We start from the raw sequence: 27,234 nt of genomic DNA, 5'->3' as shown, positions 1-27,234 counted from the left end.
GAAGCCAAGTCAAGGAGTTGACCAATCCACACACTAGAAAATGAAGGGACGACGACGTTTCGATCCGTCCTGGACCATTCTCAAGTCGATTGTGACTTGAGCACAATCGATTTGAGAATGGTCCAGGACGGACCGAAACGTCGTCGTCCCTTCATCTTCTAGTGTGTGGATTGGTCAACATACTTCAGCCACGTTATTGTGACTCATCGCCTCCAAGTCAAGGATTTAACGCCTTGACCCCCATGCAATCTGGGTGTGGTATAGAAGTTTACCTCCAAAACCTTTTCTTCAAATGCACAGAGAAATCACATTAACGTGATGAATCAGTGAACAAATCAGTAGGAGCCATGAGGCGAGTGCTTGTGAGTACCCAGAGCACAGGTTTAAATCTTCATTGTTACTCCTCATTTTCTTATTCAATCCTTGACCTTCCAAGTGGTTGGGCACCATTCCTTTCCCCCCGTCCCATCCCAAATCCTTATCCCGATCCCTTCCAAGGGCTATATAGTCGTAATGGCTTGGCGATTTCCCCCTGATAGTTGCCTTCTCTTCCAAACTATTAATAATTCACATATTTCATATATAATAATGATATAAATGAAGAAACTTACTACAATGTCGTAGTGCTTCAATGAGAAGGAGAAGGCATAATATATGTGCATGAAAAGTCCCAATACAATGTATAATTGTATTAAAACCAAATTTTCGGATATAACCTACATCCTCTCTCAAGCTGCTGTAGGCAATGTTGTATACATTGAAAACTGTATACAACACAGTGTATACATTGAACACTGTATACAGCACAAGAGAATTAGATTACAACCGAAAATTAGCATTTTTAATACACTTCCATATAGTCTGGGTCTTTCCTTTACATTCAATAATACAAACACTAATTAAAATAACTGTAATTGTAAAACAAAATTTATTTTAACAACTAATAATCATAACAGCATTTGTTCATAACTCCATCCACAGATAAAGTGTTTCAACAGCACGATATATTTACTCAGGCAAGAGGGCAGGGCAATAATAATATATACCAGTGTTGTGGTTATCTGAGATTCTTGAGGTCATCTTGAGATGATTTCGGGGCTTTAGTGCCCCCGCGGCCCGGTCCTCGACCAGGCCTCCACCCCCAGGAAGCAGCCCGTGACAGCTGACTAACACCCAGGTACCTATTTTACTGCTAGGTAACAGGGGCATAGGATGAAAGAAACTCTGCCCATTGTTTCTCGCCGGCGCCTGGGATCGAACCCAGGACCACAGGATCACAAGTCCCGCGTGCTGTCCGCTCGGCCGACCGGCTCCCTGGTGGACTCCAAGGGGGTAGAGAGAAGAGGGGGAAGGGAAAAGGGGGGACTTGTGCCAATATCAATTGGCTCAAACAAGAGAATTAGGACAAGCGAAGCTTATTTAGCCATTTCCTTTAATGTTTGGATTAGGGCGTTGCTGGAGACCAATGTCCTATCCTCACTCACAGGATTATCGTCTCATTCTTTGGGGGAACTTTGTAAAATTTAAATCGAGTAAAATACGACTCTAGCCAATTTCAACCAATTTCTTACTATTACGAGCACTCAGTCCATTATTAATTGAGCAAGAGGAGCGGAAGAGTACTGATAGCTTAGACTTGACAGGAGTAATATGTCTGTATGTCTTTGATCGTTGACGGATCCAAAAGGTGCTGGTTTGACAGTTGACTACCTGTCTACAGTACTCCTCTGACAGTTAGGGTTGGAAGAGAATACCTATTTAACTAGGGTACTGTTTAGACGACTGAAATGTATACACACACACACACACACACACACACACACACACACACACACACACACACACACACACACACACACACACACACACACACACACACACACACACACACACACACACACACACACACACACACACACACACACACACACACACACACACACACACATATATATGTGTGTGTGTGTGTGTGTGAGCAACGAGCAAGAATTGTCCAGCTAGATAAAGAATTAGACAATTAATTCTTTATCTAACTGGACAGTTCTTGCTCGTTTCGTATATTTCATCTCCATTTTAATGAATAAATATAGATAAAGCTTTTTAAACTTTAATAGTTGTGTGTTAATCCTCTTCACTATTTTATACCCGTGACGCCTTTTGCTTGCCGTTGTTGTTGTTGTTTAAGATTCGCTGCATGGAACAAAAAGTTCCAAGTAGCACGGGCTATGGCGAGCCCGTCTTCTTCTATTGTGCTTGCCCTGACACAGTCTTGATATGTTTTTTTGGGTTGTTTGGCCTTGGAACGACCTGGTTCCTAGATGACATGTCGTTGGAGTGATCTGGTCTTAGGTTGTCCCAGGTCTTAGGATGTCCCAGGTCTTAGAGGTGTCCCAGGTCTTAGAGGTGTCCCAGGTCTTAGGATGTCCCAGGTCTTAGAGGTCTCTTTGTGGAGACTTAAAGCACCACAAGCGGTCAGGAACCTGCCCGTAGCAGCTGTCTAACTCCCAGGTACCTATATACTGCTAGGTGAACAGAAGCATCAGGGTGAAAGAAACTCTGCCCATTTGTTTCCGCCTCCACCGGGGATCGAACCCGGAACCTTAGGACTACGAATCCAAACCGCTGTTCACTCAGCTGTCAGGCCCCCACACTAGCACTAAGTGTAGACAGTTTTTAAGGGGTATTGTATTATAAATGGCATGTATTATTGCATAATTTATGTTCTATTACATAATCTATTATTCTGTTATTTGGTGATATAAATCCCGTATACGGATTCAGGGCGCCTGACAGCTGACTGGACAGCGCTTCGGATTCGTAATCCTGAGGTTCCGGGTTCGATCCCCGGTGGCGGCGGAGACAAATGGGCAAAATGTTTCTTTCACCCTGATGCCCGTGTTACATAGCAGTAAATAGGTACCTGGGAGTTAGACAGCTGCCACGGGCTGCTTCCTGGGTGTGTAACAAAAAATCATCTGAAGATAACCTGAAGATATACCCAGATAAATAACATTGAATGTAATATTTTTAATAATATTTACTTATGAATAAAGTAGTTTCATAAAACTAAGCTTTTCCCTGAGCACTAGATACCCTCGTCTTGATAGGAAATGCACAAAGAAAACCTAGAGTAGAGCTGTAGACCATAGGGTTTACCCCATCAAAGGTTTACCCTACTTCAGGTAGTAATTAGGTCGAGTTTACGTGGGCTTAAACACGCCAGAAATTGTAGGCGATGATTTACGAACATCAGTTTATCTTCCCAGTATACAACACTAACAACGTTGGCGCCGAAGGCAAGTACGAATCTTTCCCAGCACGCACGAATCTACCCCTAGCTTCACACGAGTCTACCCCTAGCTCCACACGAGTCTACCCTAGCTCCACACGAGTCTACCCTAGCTCCACACGAGTCTACCCTAGCTCCACACGAGTCTACCCTAGCTCCACACGAGTCTACCCCTAGTTCCACACGAGTCTACCCCTAGCTCCACATGAGTCTACCCTAGCTCCACACGAGTCTACCCCTAGCCCCATACGAGTCTACCCTTAGCTCCACACGAGTCTACCCTAGCTCCGCACGAGTCTACCCCTAGCTCCACACGAATCTACCCCTAGCTTCACACGAGTCTACCCCTAGCTCCACACGAGTCTACCCCAGCTCCACACAAGTCTACCCTAGCTCCACACGAGTCTACCCCTAGCTCCACACGAGTCTACCCCAGCTCCACACGAGTCTACCCTAGCTCCACACGAGTCTACCCCTAGCTCCACACGAGTCTACCCTAGCTCCACACGAATCTACCCTAGCTCCACACGAATCTACCCTAGCTCCACACGAATCTACCCCTAGCTTCACACGAGTCTACCCCTAGCTTCACACGAGTCTACCCCAGCTCCACACGAGTCTACCCCTAGCTCCACACGAGTCTACCCTAGCTCCACACGAATCTGCCCTAGCTCCACACCAATCTACCCTAGCTCCACACCAATCTACCCTAGCTCCACACCAATCTACCTTAGCTCCACACGAATCTATCATAGCTTCACACGAATCTCTGGATTGCAGTGTTGCGATTATGCAATCATTAAACATTGGAATACCATCAACAAGCCTTTGATGGCGCAGTGGTAACTCAATCGCGCCGTGGTTCCCAAGCTCTTATTGTTGGTTCGAGTCCTTGCCAGGAAAGAGTGTGTGGGGTGGCAATCTTTAACTGTTCGCCCCTGTTCACTCAGTAGTAGTTGGGTTCCTGGTTATTAAACAATTAGCGGGTCGTATTTTAGGGGGGAAACTAAGGTTTACCTGTGGGAAGGGAAGGGAAGTATCAGAAACACCCAAGTCATTACTACTATATTGCACTTGGAAGGGGTCAGGATAAGGATTTGGGATGGGACGGTGGAAAAGGAATGGTGCCCTAACCACTTGTGGACGGTCGGGGATTGAACGCCAACCTGCATGAAGCGAGACCGTCGCTCTACCGTCCAGTCCAAGCGGTTGGGAGAGAAAAACTCTCAAGCCTGCTAACAGGAGTAAGAAATCGTCTGCTCCTTTACCTATCTGTGTAAAAAAAGGAAAATTCCACACTTTAATCCCTGTCACTAATCACTTTAAAATTATCAATTATAGCCAAATTAATCTATTAGAAGCCAATCCTGAGCGCCCCTTTACCACCTTGACCTTCAACTTTGCTATTTTGATCCTTATGTATATGTGATTTAATGAAGTCCTTATGTGTGAAAACTTTCCTTCAAAATAGTATAGTTTAAGCTTTGTCTACCTCCCCATGTATTAAAAAACCATGAGTTTGTCGTAGTACTTAAGGCAATTAGCCTCTGGGAAGTTATTAAAGCTACCAGCTTATTGACGCAGAGCATTATCACGTATTAATACATTTCAAGGAGTATACAGTATCCAGGAATATCCTTATTATTATTATTAACATCTTTATTGACAAAATTAATTACAGTTTTGCCTAATCTGAGGATATCGATTAAGTCTTATTAAAGTGAGGATAATGCTGGTATTCACTGCCACGCAGGACAGAGGGTCATACACAAGACAATAGGTCTAAACTGTAGGCTGAAGCACATATATATCATAGGTTACAATCAATGTTTTAATGTATGGATATGTGAAAACAACTTTCTATTGTGCACTGCCACACAAGGGCAGGGATGGGTTCATAAGTGATGCAGCTTAGAAGTAATATAGATCAAAATTGTTCTTCATTCTTAAAAATGGACAAGCAAATTTAGGATAAATTGTTAGGATGTCGTCCAGAACACCTGAGTCAATGAAATAGTTACACAGTTGGTGGTACAAGAGGCCAGGAGGTCTAAAGTCCTTTACGGTTTCATTCCATGAATATATTGGGAGTCTCCGTTTCTCTTCTCTTGTGGCTAAGGTATGCAGGACAAAATCCAAGTTAAAACCTAATGTATAAATTACATAGCACAAGAGATAAGGAGTTACCCATTGTCATAAAAATCATGTGAACATTGAAATTCTCACGAGAAACGTAGATAATAATTCAGATTATTAATTAACTTAATGATGGTGATTGCAGTTAATTTAAATTATATTTAAGTAATTCGTCCAAGAGGACTTAATTAACTGGAACCTTGGTAAACAATGCTAGGTAAAAAAATCACTAGATAAAATTATGTCGAATTTACTAACTAAATCGAGACGTTAGTCACTAAATATGAGGCCAGTCTACCCGAGGCAGCCAGTCTCCATACAGTGAAGTTTGCTGCAGCTTTTGTGACGTCGCCCCCCCCCCCGGAAGAACACTGTGGTGTGTTAGCCTGCCATTGGAGTGGCAGTTAAAGGATTTACCCGGGACCGACGGTTGGAGACGATAATCCACTGGGGTAGTGAGGACAGGAGGGTGATTGGTGATATCACACGAGACTCCTGTCTAGGGCGTACCCCTTTTATCGTTCGTGGAGTGGCCGTACCAGCCTTGTTGGCTCAGTACCTGCCAGCAGACCTGCTGGACGTGTGGTTGACGGCCTCCACGACGGTGCCCCCAGTGGACCTGTGTTGTGGCTGACCTGTGGCCAGGGTAGACTCGGCGTTCTCAGAGGACACGTCTTGAGGCCACGAAGAAAGTACCGCGGACTCAGCACCTAGCTTCTTAATCAAGAGTCTTCAGCAGAAGACTGGATTGTGCACGATCCCATTGTAAAGTGTTAATACCCCTCCCCCTAGATTCATTCCTACTAATTTGGACAGACTCTTCACTAACAACTCTAAAAATCTGCATGCAATCACCTCCACCTAACTAGCGTCTGGTATTTCAGTTTCATTGCCAATATTTGATTTATTAAACCTGAACATATACAGCTACGTTGTTGCTCTAATATTAAGTTTCTAGTTTGTTCATTTTTTTAATTAACACATTCAGATACACCTGCATTTGTGCAGCCGCCCTAGACTACATGAAGGGAGTTACAGTGTGTCAAAAAGCTAGCTACGTGATGCTAAAAAATTCCCATCACACAGGATGGTTAGTCATACAGAGGCACATGATTAGCCTTGAAAAGATGCTGAAGTCTGAGGGCTCAGGAGCATAACACTTAACATCTGCCTGTTGACCAGACCACACACTAGAAGTTGAAGGGACGACGACGTTTCGGTCCGTCCTGAACCATTCTCAAGTCGAAACATCTGCCTGTTTCGTGACGAAGGTGTTTAATTAAGGAAGGTAGGCCGAGCATTGCCGGTTATCTCACATCCCAATGTCAACCTTCTTTCATTTACAATGTTTATACTTAAGGAGACTAAGTCAAAATTTATACATGACGCCGGTTGTGTCATCACGCACTCTGTGTGTATTTTAATGACGCCGAGAGAGTCATCAGGGAGCGAAAGTGATTAATATAAGGGCCGATTTCCCTTCAAGAGAGGTATTGGGCCCGACTCCAATCCGCTTTGACACTCCTCTTAAAATTACCTTTAAGCCTGTAAAGTTTAATGAGACTAGCCCAAAGCTTCTAGCCTCCAGCCCTGGACAAACAAACAAACTTTCTATTTCTTAGGTATGTTTGCTTTTCTGTTCGAGGTCGGAGGACAGACACTTAGAGCTCATCTCATTCAACTTTTAAGAATTAAAGGTGATTTTAACTGAGTGTCATAGATGGGTTCAAGTCAGCCCCATTCCTTTATTTGAAGCCCCCTATAGCCCCCTATAACCACTTCACGAAGTCAGTAGATATGAAATGTCACCCAACGTTCGTAGAGTTTAGCATTCATTTAAATATTGATGTATTCTGATATTGACTTGTAAAACGTATGTTCAGAGGATAGAGTTGGATTCCGGACTCATTCTTATGGTTAGAGCGATAAGAGACAATGTAGAGGAGAAATGGTGACGGTGATGGGGGGGGGGAGGGTTGATGGGGAAGAGTGTGTTGGGAATATGGGGAGTGTGGAGACAAAGATGGTATATATGGGGTCAGATGGGAATGGTATGTGTTTACGACCATGGTTTGATTTACGGTCTATTCATGCCTGTGTCACCTCTTGGGTGGCTTAATTCATCAATCATCAATCAATGGTGTGTGTGTTGTGGGTCATGGGAAGAGTGTGGGTGGATCAGGTGGGGGAGGGATGGAGATGATGTGATGATGTTCTACAGTACTCATCTTGGTGACAGGCTGTAAACAAGAGTTACAATGATTTTGGGCACACGGTGATGGAGTGTATGAAGAGAGACAGGGGAGGTGTGTGTGTGTGTGTGTGTAGAGCAAGATGGGTGAAGGTGTTTGCGGGAGACCTGGGCACCACCGGTTAGCCCATCAAAAAATGTATAATGTAATATAATGCAAACGTTTTCACAGTTAAAATTGAAATTAGTTTTAGTAGCTGATCTCCTCCCATGGCATCGTCAGAAACAGGCATGATGTCCCCAATGACACAAAGCAGGAGAAAAACAATTAAAATCAAATCCTAATTTGTAAATCAACATAATTGAAGATTAAACGCTTGGTCGTATGAAACTAAACTTAATTTATCTCTTGATGCAGAAGCAATTACAAGACGACACGCCACGCATTTTATACACAACATTTAGCCCAATGAAAAGGCACGACATTAGCTCAATAGGTTACTAGCAGAGGCGCTATAACATTACTGTCGACTCAATAATTAACACCAACAGTTCGCGAGCTTCACAAATCATAGTATTCGTTCATAGATGAGGCAACAGATATGATGTATCCTGACATGATAAATTTGATATATGTATATATTTGATGTAAATTGTTGTGCCATTTGTTATCAAAACGGCAGGGTGTATGTTATATTAAATATTTAAGTTATATATACCTGTTATGTGTTCCTGTCTCTCGAATTAACACAAATGTAAATCAAAGGAAAGAAACACAAATATGGAACATATCCGATAGCTCCTAAATGTTTTGAAAATAAGGTTTGTTTTCCTCAAGGAGAGTCACCGTCAACGAGTATTGAGAACATTTGTACACCTGTGTGGGTAGGGCAGAGATGTGTATTCGCACCTGTTGTATTCTTCTACAATGTTTTCGTTGATAATAAACGCTCGTGTGAGTTCGGCTAACAAGTGTTACCTAAATATTTACTATTTAACAACTGAAAGAAGTTGGCAGAGGAAGCGTGTTGGAAAGGAACGCAGTGTTGGAAAGGTGCAGTTTCGTGAAATTAAGCGTCATGCTTTACCGAATCTTTGAAATGGTGAATATTTTTAGTTCGGGAATGTTTCAAGAGCATGGCAAGGAATAAGAGGCGTTGTATATTTTTTTCGAGAGACAATACCTGCAGGATGGGTCGACTCCATGTTGGATTACTGCTCTTCAGCCTCGAGCCTGCACGCAGGTACGTGAGTAACATGTTAGACTTAAAGTTAACAAGGCTCATTTAACGGTAATTGAACCAAACATAACCAACCCTGATTTATTAGTGGGTCGCACAAATCGTTAGATAATAGGCCCATCCCTGCGTTGGGGTATGACTTTTGTTTCCATGACTCTGACAAGGACATATATTATGCAGCTGATGTTAAATGCTTTTGAAATTTGGAAAGTAGCTTTTATGTACTGACGGAAGAGAAGTATGTTGTTGATGGCTTTTTATTTAACAAGGGATTATATATTACATTCACAGAGACAATAAAATACTTGACAACACTAAAAGAAATTAAGACATTTATATTAAAGTGATAATTCCAATGCGATCAACAACAAAATAAACTATATAGACAAAAGGGAAGTGCTGGTTAGTAACAAGAATTACGGATCTAGCGGCAAAGAAAATCGCTAGATTTTCTTGAGAAAATCGTTAATGGAATAAGATTTTGAAAGGTTTACTTAAATACGTGTGAATTCAGATATCAGAATGTAAAAGATAGGTTCAGATGCCAGATTTGCATTTTGAGCACAACCTTTTGGTTAGTGTGATGGAGATAGTGTGTAGGAAAGATTTACAGTGTTGGGGAGAGACAGAGGATGTGTGTGTGGGGGGGGGGGATGGGAAGGGCGTATGTTGGTGAAGATTTTGGGGGATGGTTATTGATGGTTATAAGATTATAACTATCATATACCCATCATGATCCATGTTGAAAAGTTGGGTTAGACTAGCCTGGTCCTAGACCTGGTCGAGGACCGGGCCGCGGGGACACTAAAGCCCCGAAATCATCTCAAGATAACCTCAAGATAGCCCAAAGCGTCTGGCCTCCTAACTCAGATGGACACACTATTTATTTAAATATATATTATATATATACACAGAGACTCTACTTTAGTTTTAGTCATTCTGGTGACTTCTGGTGTCATTTTTAGTCACAAAGGTCCCAAGTGAGTTGAAAGCGCTTTTGCTAATTATTAATTATTTCACTTTTCAGATGTGGAAGCTTTTCAAGCATATATGTCAATAGATGCATATATACTAAAAAAGAGTAGCATACCACTTCAGACTGTGATCTAATCCCTATGATTCTATTAGGAGCGGCAGCGCTCCCAACAGTATCTCATTATCTAAAGGAGAATTATACAAAGCAGCTCTTCAATCACTGATGGGATTCAGATCCCATTGCTGTTCTGTAAACATTGTGAGCATCAGCCTCGGCTCCTCCATCACAGAGCAGTATATATGAAGTGGTATTATTCACATAAAATGATTTCTTGTGAAAATGTTCTGTATTTGATTTTGCCTATTTTGTCTAGGAATATTTTTATCTACCCATATGCTATGGTTGTGGGTTGTTAAATATTTTTTTGTGAAATCATGTAAAATTCTTTCACTGCACTATACCACAGTCGATTGATGATAGCAACAAGTTCACTGCGATATACAAGTTATGTTAAATGCATCGAATAAGCTGTTCTAACACGCTGGAGTGGTCTTCCACACATATAACACACAGACGGGAGATCGGACTTGCTAGCTAAAGCGATTTGGTCGTGATAGAAGAAAGTATCACAAGATTCAGTAGATATGAATTGATTATAGACACTGTCAACCTGCTCATACATCGGTCACCACTGTAATTGATGCATAGATTAGGGATTAATATAAGTCCACGGTTGTATCTGTATAGAAATGTAAAGAAAGATAACATCACAATGCAAAAAATATAACAAATATCCACGTTGGAAAAATATGGCGGAATTAGTTGTTAAATTTGCGATTAAAGTACAAAACGATTCGTGATAAGTACCTTTTATTTCTTGACTTTATAAAGATATATATAATACATTGGAGACATTTATAGCCTTGTATTGAGTTACTATGTAATGTTACCTTGTTACCTTATAATAAGCTCAATGACTTACCAATCCTTTTTAGACGATCGCTGGCGAAATGTTTTTCTAGCTGTCTACGCTGAAGGGGACGCCCTGGCCGTGCAGGTTCGAATCCTGGTCATGTCGAGTGCTGTTAAGAGGAAGTTAACATTCCTGATTAAGGTTCCGAGGAAGCGTAAGTTTTCCCATTGAAAATAAATCAATGTTCAAAGAAGCTACAATTACTGTATGGAGAAATGAGGAATAAAGGTCTATAGATCCTCATGATATAAAAAAACTCTTCACCATTTGCTAAGAGATGAATTTCGTTGATCCTGTGAACATTTTCAAAGGTAGAGTAGCAGTGAATATAATTTAGCTGAGCAACCCAATATTACATATACTACATGTAATATTGCAACCCAGTATTACATGTACAGTACAACCTCAACCGAGAGTGAGATGGAGCAGTGTTGTATAGGCCAATAGGTTCCCTGCAACCAATCCATTTCATATGTTGCAATGATATATGGAACATATGGAGTTTGGTATATACATATATACCCAACTAAATAGGCAAGACATGCAGTAGATTATAACCCACAGTGAAACAAATTCAGTCCAGGAGATGCAGAAGGGGACTGGAAGGGGCTGAAAGGGACTGAAAAAGAAAGTAATTTTTCATTAAGAACTCTGTGTTTGTTCCCATCCTGAGGTCAGAATATCTTAAGACAATGAGCGCAAGATATCAAAGTCGTATTTAATGTGTGGGTGAAATGACTGAATCTCAGTATATAATTCTATACACTCATTTGATCTACTATTGATTATTTTTCATGGCAGGATATTACTGTATCTATTTATCAGGAAATTAAAACAAAAATTACGTCAGTAGTTCATTATCACGACCTGAAGAGCTAATTATCACTTAGGAATATTTTTACGGTGGGCTTCTTGGTGTGACCTGAGAGCAATGAGAGAGAGTTTTGTAGTGGCGAGCCTCCACCTGAATAGAGAAGCGGGAGCTCACTCCCTTGGGAAATCAGGACTGCCAAAACTGTCGAAACAAACGTACGTTCAGATCTTACGTGAAATCTGTGATGTGAACGTTCCTGTTATACTTGTTATAGTTAAAGACTTATTTCAGTTGCAATGAAGGTGCGTGTTTTTTTTTTGCAGGACTTAGCACTGCCTATATTAGTTAGTTGTAACTCAGCTGACTTTAGTAAAGCTGATAGTGAGTTTGGGTATTACAAATATAATCTTGCTTTTCCTTTCATGCTGCTTGGCATCACTGTCCACAGTCATTATCCTCCACCTATCTTCATCATCTTCGTGACATTCATTCACGTTTGAAAGTATTGCATTGATAGAGCCAGTTGTGTATATTGTGGACAATGAAGTTGAATTTCCAAATCTGTGTTCACTCCACGTCATGCTGGGTTAGTGTTCACGGCTTATAATTTTTTTCATTCCACGTTGAAGGACACACAAAACCCGTATGATTAGTGGAAATATCATCCATTCACAGTCATGATGTGATTGGATGTTTGTATATATATTTCGATGAAAAAGCATAAATATTTGGATGAAAAGCATATATGTTAGGATGTGTTATCCAAAGCACAGTCAGGATTATATTTAACTTCTGTAAACAGTGATTTCCCTCAGTCAAGCTTAGGAAAAGTAGTCTCGTGCCGCCCTTCAATTCAAGCATTAAAATATGCTTATGATCGTCTATGCTAGTGAGCATTTTTTGACTTCCTCGCTACAGTCCGTCCAGAGACAGTGAAGATCGTCTAAGCATGAAATATACAGTCTAACTAACTGTTGGATTGTTTACTACAACTTTTGTATAATTGTCTATTCTATTCCATTCGTCGAGAGAAAATATCTCCCATGTATTCTAATTTATTTTTTTTAATTATACTGTTGCCAAAATCAGTATTAATTCATTCATGCCTCGATATTTTTAATTTAATTGTCCCGAGGAAGAAAAAGTCCTAAAGTGAATTATTTGCTGTTATCGACGAGTTGTACAGCAATATGAACACTTGAACAGCAATATTATGGCAGCGTCTCACTGTTTCATTTATGCTTCACTTGTGTCTCACATCTGGACCCATTTCGGCCTTTAGAAAGAGGTTGCTTAAGCCCCCTAAAGTACTGAAATCGTATCTCTGTTCATCAGTAGTTCGTGTATGGCCCATTGAAATAGTGAAAATTTTTGCCTCACTCGCATATGGTTCAACGCTCTTCGTAATTTCAGTAAATCTTTTTTCATGTCTGTATATTTGCAATATCTTAGGCAAGGTATAGGTAAAATATTGACACTGTAAGCCTCAGCACTCCAATATAAGTCTGAAGTAATGCTAGCCAGGATGGACAGGGATGATGCTGATTCTGACAGTGCCTCTCCTGGAAAAATAAAGTCTAGTTCACCAACAGTGTGTGTGTGTGTGTGTGTGTGTGCTCACCTAGTTGTACTCACCTAGTTGTGCTTGCAGGGGTTGTGCTTTGGCTATTTGAGCCCTCCTCTCAACTATCAATCAATCAACTGGAATTTTTTACCAGTTGATTGATTGATTTTTGACACACACACACACACACACACACACACACACACACACACACACACACACACACACACACACACACACACACACACACACACACACACACACTGTGTGGGGCCTCGTAGCCTGGTGGATAGCGCGCAGGACTCGTAATTCTGTGGCGCGGGTTCGATTCCCGCACGAGGCAGAAACAAATGGGCAAAGTTTCTTTCACCCTAAGTGCCCCTGTTACCTAGCAGTAAATAGGTACCTGCGAATTAGTCAGCTGTCACGGGCTGCTTCCTGGGGTGTGTGTGTGTGTGTGGGGTGTGGGAAAAAAAAAAAAAGTAGTTAGTAAGTTAGTAAACAGTTGATTGACAGTTGAGAGGCGGGCCGAAAGAGCGAAGCTCAACCCCCGCAAAAACACAACTAGTAAACACAACTAGTAAACACACACACACACACACACACACACACACACACACACACACACACACACACACACACACACACACACACACACACACACATACACACACACACACAGCTATTCCAGTACCTGGTAGAGCTAGGAATTATCTCCACCAAAAAAAAAACTGAGAAACAAAGAGATGGCGTACCGAATGGGAAATTAGGACTAGACGAGAAAATTCCTAGCGGATATATCATGGGACACAGAACTCAGAACTAAGTCCGTACAAGACATGATGGACTATGTCACCCAAAAGTGTCAGGAGACAGTAAACAGATTTATCCCGGCCCGACAGGAAAAAACCGAGAAGCAAAAGAAGAATCCGTAGTTTAATAGTAATATAGTTAATAATAATCCGTGTATGTAAGCAAAGGAACTGAACAAAAGGGCGTGGAGGAACTTCCGAAATAACAGAACACCAGACAGTAGAGAGAGAGATACCAGAGAACCAGGAACGAGTATGTTAGTGTGAGAAGAGAAGCTGAGAAAAAGTATGAAAATTTTATAGCTAATAAAGCCAAAACCGAATCAAAGCTACTACACAGTCACATCAGGAGGAAAACAACAGTGAAGAAACAGGTGATGAAACTTAGAACGGGTGAGGACAGGCACATAAAGAATGACAAAGAGGTGTGTGAAGAACTCAACAAGAGGGTCCAGGAGGTCTTCACAATAGAACAAGGTGAGGTCACTGCGCTAGGAGAGGTGGCAGTAAACCAGGTGGCCTTGGAAGGGTTCGAAATTAATATAGATGAGGTCAAGAGGCATCTGTTGGATCTGGACGTGAAAAAGGCTGTTGGCCCGGACGGAATCTCACCATGGGTATTGAAAGAGTGTACAGAAACACTTTGCTTGCCTCTCTCCATAGTGTATAGAAGGTCACTGGAAACGGGAGACCTACCAGAAATATGGAAGACGGCTAATGTAGTCCCAATATTCAAAAAGGGCGACAGACAAGAGGTTCTGGCCACTCGTTGAAGGTGGGTTCCTAGAGTAAAGGATGGGTTCTCACCACTAGTTGAAGCTCCTCCTATATAAAAAAAAAGGTGGGACCTTAACCACTAGTTAAAGATAATCTACCTTCAAATTAAGGCAAAGCCCCAGTACCCTTTCCTAATAGATCACCTCCAACTAGTGTTGAAAAGCCTTCCCTCTCCCTGTATGGGCTGACCCCTCCCTCACTAATGGTAGGGCTGGCAGGTCAGTCGGTGTTTACATGCCAGGATATATATACAGAGTGGGGGGGGGGTGCCTGGTCTCAAGTGCACCTCTGTTGATTGACAACTGCTCTCACCAGACCAGGGGGAGAGTCAGACACCAGGCGAGTGTGTGTGTGTCTCCCTTGCTCTCACCAGACCAGGGGGAGAGTCAGACACCAGGCGTGTGTGTGTGTGTCTCCCTTGCTCTCACCAGACCAGGGGGAGAGTCAGACACCAGGCGTGTGTGTGTGTGTGTCTCCCTTGCTCTCACCAGACCAGGGGGAGAGTCAGACACCAGGCGTGTGTGTGTGTGTCTCCCTTGCTGAGCTCTCGCCTTCACTCACCTGTTGATTAGCAAGAATGTTGAAGAGTGACTCCAAAGGCAATCTTTCGTTTCCCTTGCTGAGTGTATTTGCCTGTTTGTACTCACCTGTTTGTCAATATAAAATGGTTCTTCAGCTCTAGGGCACCGACTGTCTAAGAGTCTCAAACTACGCCTCTCTTAAAATATTTATTTTTCAAATTGTAATTGTACTTAGTTTGAAGAATCTTGACCAGATTAAACTATTTCTCAACTATTTCTTCGGTGGAGGAGTTTATTCTCATATCTCTGTAATTTATTCGTGTTCTCTCATTTTATTGTTGTTCAGTGTAGTCATACCATTCATTTGCCCCTTTTAATTACTTTAATATTTCATACTGAACAAATCTTTAACCCCGTCACACACAGAGATCACACTAACGTGATGCATCAAACGAACAAATCCACAAGGGCCGTGACGAGGATTCGAACCTGCGTCCGGGAGCATCCCAAACACTGCCTTAATCGACTGAGCTACGACAGGGTTAGTTTCAACCCTTTTAACCCTATGTAAAAAAGACGAGAATTTAGGTATGCTGGTTAGCATCGTAAAAGAACTTCAATCACCCTGTGTAGTTGAGTGCTCAATTACTCACAGCTCTATTTGCTCTCTAACAGATCTCAAACCCTGTTCCATGTAGGACAGAACAAAATGTATATATGCTCATTAGCATTGTAAAAATGTATGGCCCCCAATCTGTAGTAGAAAATAAGTTAAAAAAATCCTTGTGTGAAACCCATCCCACGTACTCCTCGTGTCAGGCTAAATTAAATGTACTGCACATTTTAAACTTTTCATATAGGCTTATTGAGGCCTCACTCTTTGCCAGTGCTGAGTGAAAATGGAAGCAAATGCTGCGAAATACTCTCATATTTCTTATGAGAACGCTGTTTAATCCGTATACTTTAGCATTTAAAGGCGATGAAATTCTATTTCAATAATTTAAATGAACAGAAACAAGGCAAGATTTCTATTGCAGAATGTTGCAATTATCACCATATTTCACGGCAATATCATCAACACATGCTCGTCATATCTTAGTTTTCCATTGGTATCAATATGATGTGTTTGTAATAATTAAAATAAGCCTATGAAAAAGGCCTTAATACACATGTATATATATATATATGTATATATATATATATATATATATATATATATATATATATATATATATATATATATATATATATATATATATATATATGTGTGTGTGTGTGTGTGTGTGTGTGTGTGTGTGTGTGTGTGTGTGTGTGTGTGTGTGTGTGTGTGTGTGTGTGTGTGTGTGTGTGTGTGTGTATTCAGTCGTTACCAGACACGTTGACCTTTCAGACAGTAGTCGCTCTTAATACGTGACGTCAAACCAATAACGCGAGGAACTTTTCCAGTAAAGAGGAAATAAAGTTGCGAGGGAGTGGATGGCAGCGCCACCTGTTCTGGGAGAGGGAGCGGACGGCAGCGCCACCTGTTCTGGGAGAGGGAGTGGATGGCAGCGAGAGGATCACCCACCGCAGGTTCTCTAATGTAATTTTGCTGCCATTATTGGAGACCGCCTCAGAATACTTCTATGAGATTTATTGGTCTTGTTATTAGCTAACTATTCGGAACACGAGAGAGAGAGAGAGAGAGAGAGAGAGAGAGAGAGAGAGAGAGAGAGAGAGAGAGAGAGAGAGAGAGAGAGAGAGAGAGAGAGAGGGGGGGGGGAGAGAGAAGAGAGCAGTCAGACAGTCAGAAAGATAGTTGAGGAGTACATAATGATGCGAGAGATAATTAAAGAAACTCACCGACAGGAGAACCAACTATTTCTAAATCACGTTAAGCTTGCAGTGTGTAAACACGTGTAAATCAGTGTAAATGACTTTAAGCTTGCAGTGTGTAATCACGTGTAAATCAGTGTAAATCACGTTAAACTTGCAGTGTGTAAACACGTGTAAATCAGTGTACATCACGTTAAGCTTGCGGTGTGTAAACACGTGTAAATCAGTGTAAATGACGTTAAGCTTGTAGTGTGTAATCACGTGTAAATCAGTGTAAATCACGTTAAACTTGCAGTGTGTAATCACCTGTAAATCAGTGTAAATCACGTTAAGCTTGCAGTGTGTAATCACGTGTATATCAGTGTAATCACGTTAAGCTTGCAGTGTGTAATCACCTGTAAATCAGAGTAAATCACGTTAAACTTGCAGTGTGTAATCACCTGTAAATCAGTGTAAATCATGTTAAGCCTGCACGTTAAGCTTAAGCCCATGACGGGTGTTTCTACAATTCAATTCAGAAGCTAAAACAGCAATTAGTTTATTCAGACAATTACAGTTGTGGCTGAAGTGAACAGGTGTAGAGCTTTACCAATACATACAGCTTACAGTTACAGCAGAAAGACGTATAGCATAAAATTGGAATGATACGAATTCATTGTCAAAATAAACCAATTATGCAATGAAGTTATTCACGCTTGCAAGTTGAGTATTTTACACTCGCTAGCAAAACTTGCAACAAAATCACTTTGAGAGCAGAGCTCACGCATCATAAATTTCAATAGGATTTAAATTGCTTTTCAACACGCAGGACCCCCAATTCCTAAATCATTTAAGTAGCTGGGGGGGGGGGTAAAACTGCTTTGGAAGATGACTAGTTGATCTGTCCTAAAGCTATCCGTCCTCAGACAAGGCTCGTTAAAGCTGCGGCCGACCAACACAATGCCCAACCAACTTCCCAACGTCATCATGCCGCTCAGGATGAAGACTGTGTCATCTCCCAACGCCATCCTGCCGCTCAAGACCATTCCTTTCCCCCCGTCCCATCCCAAATCCTTATCCTGACCCCTTCCAAGTGCTATATAGTCGTAATGGCTTGGCGCTTTCCCCTGTTAATTATCTATCTATCAAGAACAAGACTACGTCAACTTTACTAACAACGAAGCCTTTATGGCCTCAGATTTATCAATAATAAAATTATTTATATTGAATAAACATGTGCCATGCTCTGCAACGTAACAGAACTGGTTATATTATTATTAACCATTAACAAACTGCAAATAGATTTTTATAGACCTGCGTTGAGAGGAGAGATGTAAACAGAAAACACTCACAGACGTGTGTGTGGGAGTCAGGATATTGGTCTGGTGATTCAGACAACCCATCAGGAAATTTTATTCTGCTCGAAAAGACTGATTGACTTAGGTTCTGTCGTCGACACCGCTAACCTGATCTGTCACTGGTTTAAATTGGTAGTATTGAGGCGCCCCGTTCACGCTGAACACCAGATTAGACGGGTGTTGGAAATTATGTCATGGAGAGTCTGTCATTTTGTCCGTGTACAAACTATTTCCCTCTCCTTAGCATGGTGTATACGTATGTATACTGTATGAGAAAACAGTTGGAAATGACACTTTCTATCTATTTCCAGGTAATTCATGATATATATATATATATATATATATATATATATATATATATATATATATATATATATATATATATATATATATATATATATATATATATATATATATATATATATATATATATATACACGCACAGTGTGTGTGTGTGGAAGAGTAGGCTGCAGCGTAGTGCTTTTTCGGTGGGGGGGGGTAATTATTTTTTCTCTTGTCTCTCTCTGTTTCTCTCCTTCTCTCCCTCTCTGCCCTGTGTGATGTATATGATGTAGCGGGTTGACAGGACATATTAAAGCACTAGTCAGCAGGAAAAGCAAGGAAACCCTTAAACTGTATATTTGGATTTTCTAAGGAACTATTGTCACAAAGAAATGGCTCACTGACAGCCATTTTGAGTCCTAGTTACGCCAGATCTATGTTATATATATTGTGTGTTTGTTTGGAGGGATTTTGATCCGTGATAGCTCCAGAATCTATTAACTTTGAATGCTAAGGGTGTGCAAATTTATACAACTTCATGGCAGAATTAGTTTATATTACTTGTAATAAAATTTATTTTCTCTTCGTTCTAAAAATGTGATATAAATTGTGCCAATATCTGTCTCGCCGCCCGAATGGTTAGCTATACTCAGTCTTTCCAGTATATACCACATTTCACTCTGTAACCTAAATATTGCTCGTCTTTTTGACAAAAAATATAAGTTTTATTTAGAATGTTGAACACCTGTTTAATCCGGTCATTATTGTAATGATCTATATAAGTCGTGCAGAATGAAGTTTCAAATTCTAAGTCCTTCAAAGAATCCTTCCTAGGATACATACGATTATTATATATGAAAATGGCGTAACTGCGATTTTAAAGTCGATATTTGCAGATGATGTTAAATTGACTAGGACAGTCGAGATATAGGAGGACTGAACAATACCCCCAAGATGCCCTAGATAATGTATATAAATTTTATAAGTTTAAATTCAGGAGAGACCTGTCTGAATTCTGATGTGAAAATAGGGTAGCTGATGTATGAAATAAATTACCGGAGAACATTATGGACGGGAAGTCGCTGGATTGTTTCAAGCGTAGTTTAGACACATATTTCAAGGAGTTTCGCTGGATATAAATAGGAACTGTCTCTTATAAATAGGTTCTGCCAAAAGGACTTCTGAGGATTTCTATATTTTCATGTTCTCTCTCTTTCTTTCTCTGTCTCTCATTCCCTCGCTCTCTCTTTCTCACTTTTCTGCTAAAACTGGATTTGAAATTGCTGGTTAAACAACTTTAGCTGCCATGGATCATGTTCATCTTACCTGTTTGTGGACGCGTCTCGTACAGGCAAGCTTCTTGAGCCACTTCCCTGCGGGAGGAGACAAATACAACTTTCATAATACAACATAATACAACTTTCAAAATGTAAATAATCAGAAATAATTCAGATGATAATTCAAGTTTAATAATAATAATAATAATCAGAGAGTAATCACCCTAACGTAATGTATCAATGAGAAAAATCTGTAGGAGCAGTGATGAGAGTTCGAACCTATGACGGAGGATGTTCCCACACACAAGCGCTAGCCAACTACACCACGACATGGTCAAAATAATTGCAACCTGGAGTTCTACTAAAGACATGAGGGTTTCTCGAGGCTTCTACTGAAACCGGAACAGAATATATATGTCTATCCTTCGTCTAAAACAATCAGGTGAACACACATTTACTATGTTACTCTGTAATCTGTTCCAATAACTAACATCCCTATTTGCCAATCAGTATTTACCTCTGAACTTTTCAGAATCTCAAGTTATTCAATTTATATCCACTGGTTCGTGTTCTATTTACAGTTGATGTATTTTACCATCTCATTATATTCCCTTTACTATACCATTTCATCCGCTTGTATACTTCATACACAGGAAAAGAAATACATTTCAAATTAATAGTAACCAAATTTAACAACTTTATCAATTTTAACCAAATATTTTAACATACTAAGGGTAAACATATTATTGTAAAAATATGAATAAGATTAAAATGAAGGTCAAGATTAAGATAAAGATTACAGAAAATCAAGCCAATACTCAACAAAAATGTATATTTTACCCAGACACGACTTCACAGTTGCTTCAGTGAATTCTAACATAAGAACAACACCGCCTTAACTTATAATGATGAAACTTATACGGGAATTTGTATATACTGGAGGAAAGGCGAAATAAATTAATCCAAAATATATCTGTATTATTTTGAAATGTGTTCACATGTTAAATTACACACATGAAATGTGTTCAAATGACTGACTGTAATTGTTAAATTAACTTGTGTACAGTAACACTACGTACAGATTAACCTGGAGAAGAAATATATGCAAGGTATATGCCTACACAATCTACAAGAATGTGATCTTGTAGATATATCATAGAATGTAGAATGGATATAGAATGTAGAATGGATATATGTAGAATGTGATATATGTAGATATAGATATATCTCTTGTATATTACTGATAACTATTCGATTGTTATTCTTGACTACAAGTCTGTTGTAGTCTGGATATTAATGCACAATACAGACAATCGTTGTGATTGTAATTCTCATCCCCAAGCATATGTGTGGAGCATTTTCTCTACTGTACTGCTCCGAAGCATTTCCTAGACTGACCGTCTAGCAAACGTTTACAGCATTTCCTTTACACCACAGAAATTTCCTCCTCTGGTAAGGAAATAAGTCCGGATTCATAAGAAAGTACGACACACAGAAGTGCTACTTTCACATACCTCTAGTGGATGGAATGGATGAGATTATCAAGGGAAAGCTACAAGCCATTACGACTATATAGCACTTGGAATGGATCAGGATAAGGATTTGGGATGGGACGGGGGGAAAAGGGAATGGTGGAGAAAACCAACAGAATCCTCGTAAGAGTTGTACTAGTATCAGGTCTTTTCCATTGCCATGAAAAACAGCAGTAGTAGTTTCCAATTCGTTTTACATGTGGTCATGCAGGAGGCAACGGGAGGTGAGATAATACAGTGATGACATGGTATTATACACCCGGGAAGAGTAGTTAAAGCTGCTGGAAAACCTGTTCAGACTACAAGGGAAGGCCAACCTTACATCAACCTGGATACTAGTGAACTTATTATAACCCGCCTGCTATGTTGCTAACCACATAGACACACCACTCTATGTGGTGTGAAAGGAACCACATAGACACACCACTCTATGTGGTGTGAAAGGAACCACATAGACACACCACTCTATGTGGTGTGAAAGGAACCACATAGACACACCACTCTATGTGGTGTGAAAGGAACCACATAGACACACCACTCTATGTGGTGTGAAAGGAACCACATAGACACACCACTCTATGTGGTGTGAAAGGGGAAAAGATTGCACATATGAGGCAGAAAGAGAAACAAGAAAAATCGATTCATACCTGATGATTAAAGCCATGAAGTTCATCAAGTATTTCAGTGTGATCTAATATCTCAGTATTCATGAGCCAATGTCATACTTTTCCGAGGTTTCTGAAACACCAAAATCTTTACAGCACAGTAGAAAGGGAAATGTTAGTTAAGGTAATGGTTCTATGTAATTGTATTATCAGTGTGGAGAGTGGCAGGCATCCGGTGTTGGATTATACCGACAACACCAACACACATACTGGGGCGTTGGTGGCTGAGTGGACAGCACGCTGGTCACGTAATCCTGTGGACCGGGTTTCGATTCCCGGTGAACCATAACTAGGGTCACAAAATGTGTGTGAACCCTATCTAGGTTCACCAGGTGTATGTGAACCATATCTAGGATCACCAGGTGTGTGTATGATCCTCTATCTAATGTCACCAGGTGTGTGTGAACCCTATCTAGGTTCACCAGGTGTATGTGAACCCTAACTAGGGTCTGCACGTCCAGCTAAACTCTACCCACTTAGTCCAACATATATCTCTTGAAGGCTAAATTTGCATGAAGTCCCAGAAGTGGGATGATAGCCTCTCAGGCCTCTCAGAGCCGGTTAATACCTATTTCTCTCTCATCAACTCACCTTGTAAAACTACCAAGATGATTAAGAAGTTCGTATCATCTTTTGTGTGTGTGTCTTTTTTAGTTTTTTTTGTGGCCTCTTGTATTTCATTTTGAGTTTCTTATTAATGAATTGCCAGATGACTTTTTCTCAGTTTAGTCTTGGTATTAATATTTTTTTAGCCTTTTTGTCACTTTTTTGGACTTTGTCGAACGTTGTTCTACGCTTTATAATTATGAGTGTGATGAGTTCTACTATAAATAGTTTACAAAAGACTGAAAGTTGTTTATGTACTCAATAAATAAAATTGTATTCGAATCCACTTATACAATCTTCGTTCAAATATAAACATAAAAAATCAGGTTAAACAACGGCTCGAAAAATTTCCTATTGAAAATTCTTAATTTTCACATGCAATACTTTTTGTCAATTTGAATATTTATCTGTGAAAATAGATTATTTTATTTAACATGACAGAAAATCATATCTATCTGTGTTACTGATAACCAAAACCCGTTTTATTTAATTTCCTGTTATCTCACAATATTTTGTATCGTTCGTTGTTTTATCGTAATCTAAATCTTCTCAAAGACGGGTGAGAAATAAAAATATTGAAGTTTTTCATCGTTATCATTTATCTGTTTTACAACAGTGTTAACGATATTTCTCGTTAATACTGAACTATGTTTCTCTAATATTAACGATTTTCCTTCCTATATACTGCCTTATCTCCCTTATATTAGGGAGATAATATATTATCTCCTTGTCTCCTTATATTCCTTTTCTCTTTAACTTCCTACTGTCATATTAACGATATTCCTATTTAACAGTAAGCTTTTTTTTTTACTTTTTTACAGTCTTTTTCTTTAGTCTTTTTTTTTACAGTCTCTTTTCAAAAGCTGAGATTATGACCTGTTATTAAATACTTCATATTTCTGTTTTAAATCGTGTTCAATTTAGACGAGAAATTATGAATTCTGTCATCAACATTCTGCAGGCGATGAGTCACAATAACGTGGCTGAAGTATGTTGACCAGACCACACACTAGAAAGTCAAGGGACGACGACGTTTCGGTCCGTCCTGGACCATTCTCAAGTCGATTGAAATATCAACATTCTGTTGATATTTCCAATAGCATGAATCTTTTCTTTGATTTTTTTAACAAATCAAATAATGATAATGTTTAAATCATCTTTTCATTGTAATAAAAATTAATTTTCTAATTAATCCCCATGCGTCTTACGTCTTGTAATATCCGGTAATAATAACAGTAAAATTCTATATATCGGATTAATAGTCTTGATGTTTATGGGATTTTCTCTCACAAAATGTTTTGCGTTTTCCAATACATTTTTCTCAGGTAGTTTAATATTAATATATTTTGCTATTTATGAACATAAACATGAAGTCCTGTAGGCGTATGTTAAATTAAGCGGTATTGGTACTGTGGTATGTTTTAATTATTTAAGGGTCCTGACAGCTGGGTGGACAGTGCTTCTGATTCGTAGTCCTGAGGTTCCGGGTTCGATCCCCCGGTGGAGGCGGAGACAAATGGGCAAAATGTTTCTTTCACCCTGATGCCCCTGTTACCTAGCAGTAAATAGGTACCTGGGAGTTAGACAGCTGCTACGGGCTGCTTCCTGGGGGGGGGGTAACAAAAAAAAGGAGGCCTGGTCAAGGACCGGGCCGCGAGGGCACTTAAGCCCCGAAATCATCTCAAGATACAAGATAAGATAGTTAGTGCATGTAGCAAATGTTGATGAAGTCTGCCAGTGTTTCGGAAAACAAAGTCACTGTTAGCAGCCTTGTCATCTCTCTGTGAATGAACTGCGCCTTTTTTTTTACCATATATATTTATCGTTATTTTATTTCGTGCTCTGAACACCTCGCTCACCGTACCGACTGAAGCCACAATGCTCACAATAAGAAAGTACTTTTCAAATATACATGTGTAAATGCTAATGGGTAACACATTGGAAAATATAATGCATAAAGTGCTTGAGTACATTCATGAATATTTTAACATATCTTCCAATACTCTATTACACGAAAGCACTCAAGCGAATTCCTCTTCCTCTTTTATATATATATACCAAAAAAGTTCGAAAAATAGTATAGGAAAATAGTAATTGTTTACTGCCTTCACATGAGAGTTGACGGCAATGTTACAAAAACTTTGATAATGTAAAATTAAAACGTGTTAATTTAAAATAAAATTCTATGTTTATTCTTTTACTGTTATTCATAATGAGCACGTGCTGTAGGAGAAGCGCTCATGAAACATTAAATATGAACTAACAAAAGCGACCATAAAACATTTCAAAAGTCTTAATAACAATGTTTTGTGAATTAGCCTTTGTATTATGAGTAAGAGAGAGAGAGAGAGAGAGAGAGAGAGAGAGAGAGAGAGAGAGAGAGAGAGAGAGAGAGAGAGAGAGAGAGAGAGAGAGAGAGAGAGAGAGAGAGAGAGAGAGAGAGAAGGAGAGAGAGAGAGAGAGAGAGAGAGAGAGAGAGAGAGAGAGAGAGAGAGAGAGAGAGAGAGAGAGAGAGAGAGAGAGAGAGAGAGAGAGAGAGAGAGAGAAGGAGAGAGAGAGGGAAGGAGAGAGAGAGGGAAGGAGAGAGAGAGGAAGGAGAGAGAGAGAGAGAGAGAGAGAGAGAGAGAGAGAGAGAGAAGGAGAGAGAGAAGGAGAGAGAGAGAGAAGGGAGAGAGAGAGAGAGAGAGAGAGAGAGAGAGAGAGAGAGAGAGAGAGAGAGAGAGAGAGAGAGAGAGAGAGAGAGAGAGAGAGAGAGAGAGAGAGAGAGAGAGAGAGAGAGAGAGAGAGAGAGAGAGAGAGAGAGAGAGAGAGAGAGAGAGAGAGAGAGAGAGAGAGAGAGAGAGAGAGAGAGAGAGAGAGAGAGAGAGAGAGAGAGAGAGAGAGAGAAGGAGAGAGAGAGGAAGGAGAGAGAGAGAGAAGGAGAGAGAGAGGGAAGGAGAGAGAGAGAGAAGGAGAGAGAGAGAGAGAGAGAGAGAGAGAGAGAGAGAGAGAGAGAGAGAGAGAGAGAGAAGGAGAGAGAGAGAGAGAGAGAGAGAGAGAGAGAGAGAGAGAGAGAGAGAAGAGAGAGAGAGAGAGAGAGAGAGAGAGAGAGAGAGAGAGAGAGAGAGAGAGAGAGAGAGAGAGAGAGAGAGAGAGAGAGAGAGAGAGAGAGAGAGAGAGAGAGAGAGAGAGAGAGAGAGAGAGAGAGAGAGAGATGTGGAGAGATTGGCATTATGTACGAAAATAAAGACGTGTAAATGTGTAAATGAGTAAATTAAGTGTAAATAGTCCTTCACATAGTCTGTGAAAATAAGCATTCCATTAACCTGGACTCTACGTGACCCAAACCGCGAACCCTACGTGTGTGAAACCGAAGCTCTATCGCCCGAACTATTGAGTAGTCTTAAGGGTCATTCATGGGGTCGACAGAGCTCCAGCCTCACACACTTGGGGACCACAGTTCGAATCTCTAAGAGCCCGGGTGAATGGGAAGACATAAGTGCTAGAAGAACACACAAACATTACAACTTCGCTGCTCAGCTGTCGTTCCCATCACCATTGGAGATTCGAGAATGGAAACGACAGCAAAGTTTTTGAGTTGTACATTACGTGGGACGAGAGACGAAGATCGCCTCCACGACCAAACCACACACTAGAAGATGGAAAAACGAAGACGTTTGGGTCCGTCCTGGACCATTATCAAGCCGTATGTCTTGATAATATGTCCAGTATGTCTTGATTTCGTCCAGGATAGACAGAAACGTCTTCTGGTGTCTGGTTTGGTCATCATATCTTCAGCCACATTATAGTGGCTCATCTTCTGAACCGCCTTGACCACTACCTGAGAGAACGTTCCTCCTTAAAAAGACACTTAATACAAGAGTAGAATAAAGAAAAATAATCTCACAATCTCACATTAAGTTAAGAAAACTTAAGTACGTATATGAGAAACACATTTTAATAACATGCAGGCATCTGAAGGAATCCTCCTCAGCCACTAATGTGTAAAAAGAGCCATAATTTATACGCTTATTACATTAATATTCGAGGGAGCTCCAAACAAGCGTTTCAGGTGCCCCAACTTTTAAACAAAATACATAAACATGGCAACAAGTCTCCATAGTGTTATAAGCGAGACCCGCATCAGTATCCAGGGTTGTAGAGATTGGGAAAATTGCCATTAAATACTGTCATTAATTTGACAGAAGTTGGTCTCTTTTTTTACATGTTAATGTCTATTGTTTGGACATTACATTACCGGTAAAATACAAGATCAGGATAAATCATATTGAATATCGCCGCCTTGAAACAATTACACGTTTGCAAATACCAGGGGGCCTCGTAGCCTGGTGGATAGCGCGCAGGATTCGTAATTCTGTGGCGCGGGTTCGATTCCCGCACGAGGCAGAAACAAATGGGCAAAGTTTCTTTCACCCTGAATGCCCCT

At 40.3% G+C, this 27,234-nt stretch overlaps 1 protein-coding gene across 2 annotated transcripts in view; it reads right to left on the bottom strand.

The window, feature by feature from the left end:
- Positions 1–27,234, bottom strand: part of LOC123751393 (dopamine receptor 2) — a 251,635-nt gene that overhangs the window by 167,670 nt on the left and 56,731 nt on the right. The window contains exons 1-2 of one of the 2 annotated variants that reach the window (XM_069332779.1): positions 22,185–22,302; positions 20,055–20,101 (exon numbers count right to left, since the gene is read on the bottom strand). The gene's annotated coding sequence lies outside the window, so the exon portion shown is untranslated. Of the gene's footprint in view, positions 1–20,054; positions 20,102–22,184; positions 22,303–27,234 lie in introns of those variants that run through there. The other variant, XM_069332778.1, reaches the window with a different exon arrangement.

Source organism: Procambarus clarkii, chromosome 4, assembly GCF_040958095.1.
Source record: "Procambarus clarkii isolate CNS0578487 chromosome 4, FALCON_Pclarkii_2.0, whole genome shotgun sequence".
Classification (NCBI taxonomy): Eukaryota; Metazoa; Arthropoda; class Malacostraca; order Decapoda; family Cambaridae; genus Procambarus; species Procambarus clarkii.
This window is presented reverse-complemented; position numbering and strand designations above follow the sequence as displayed.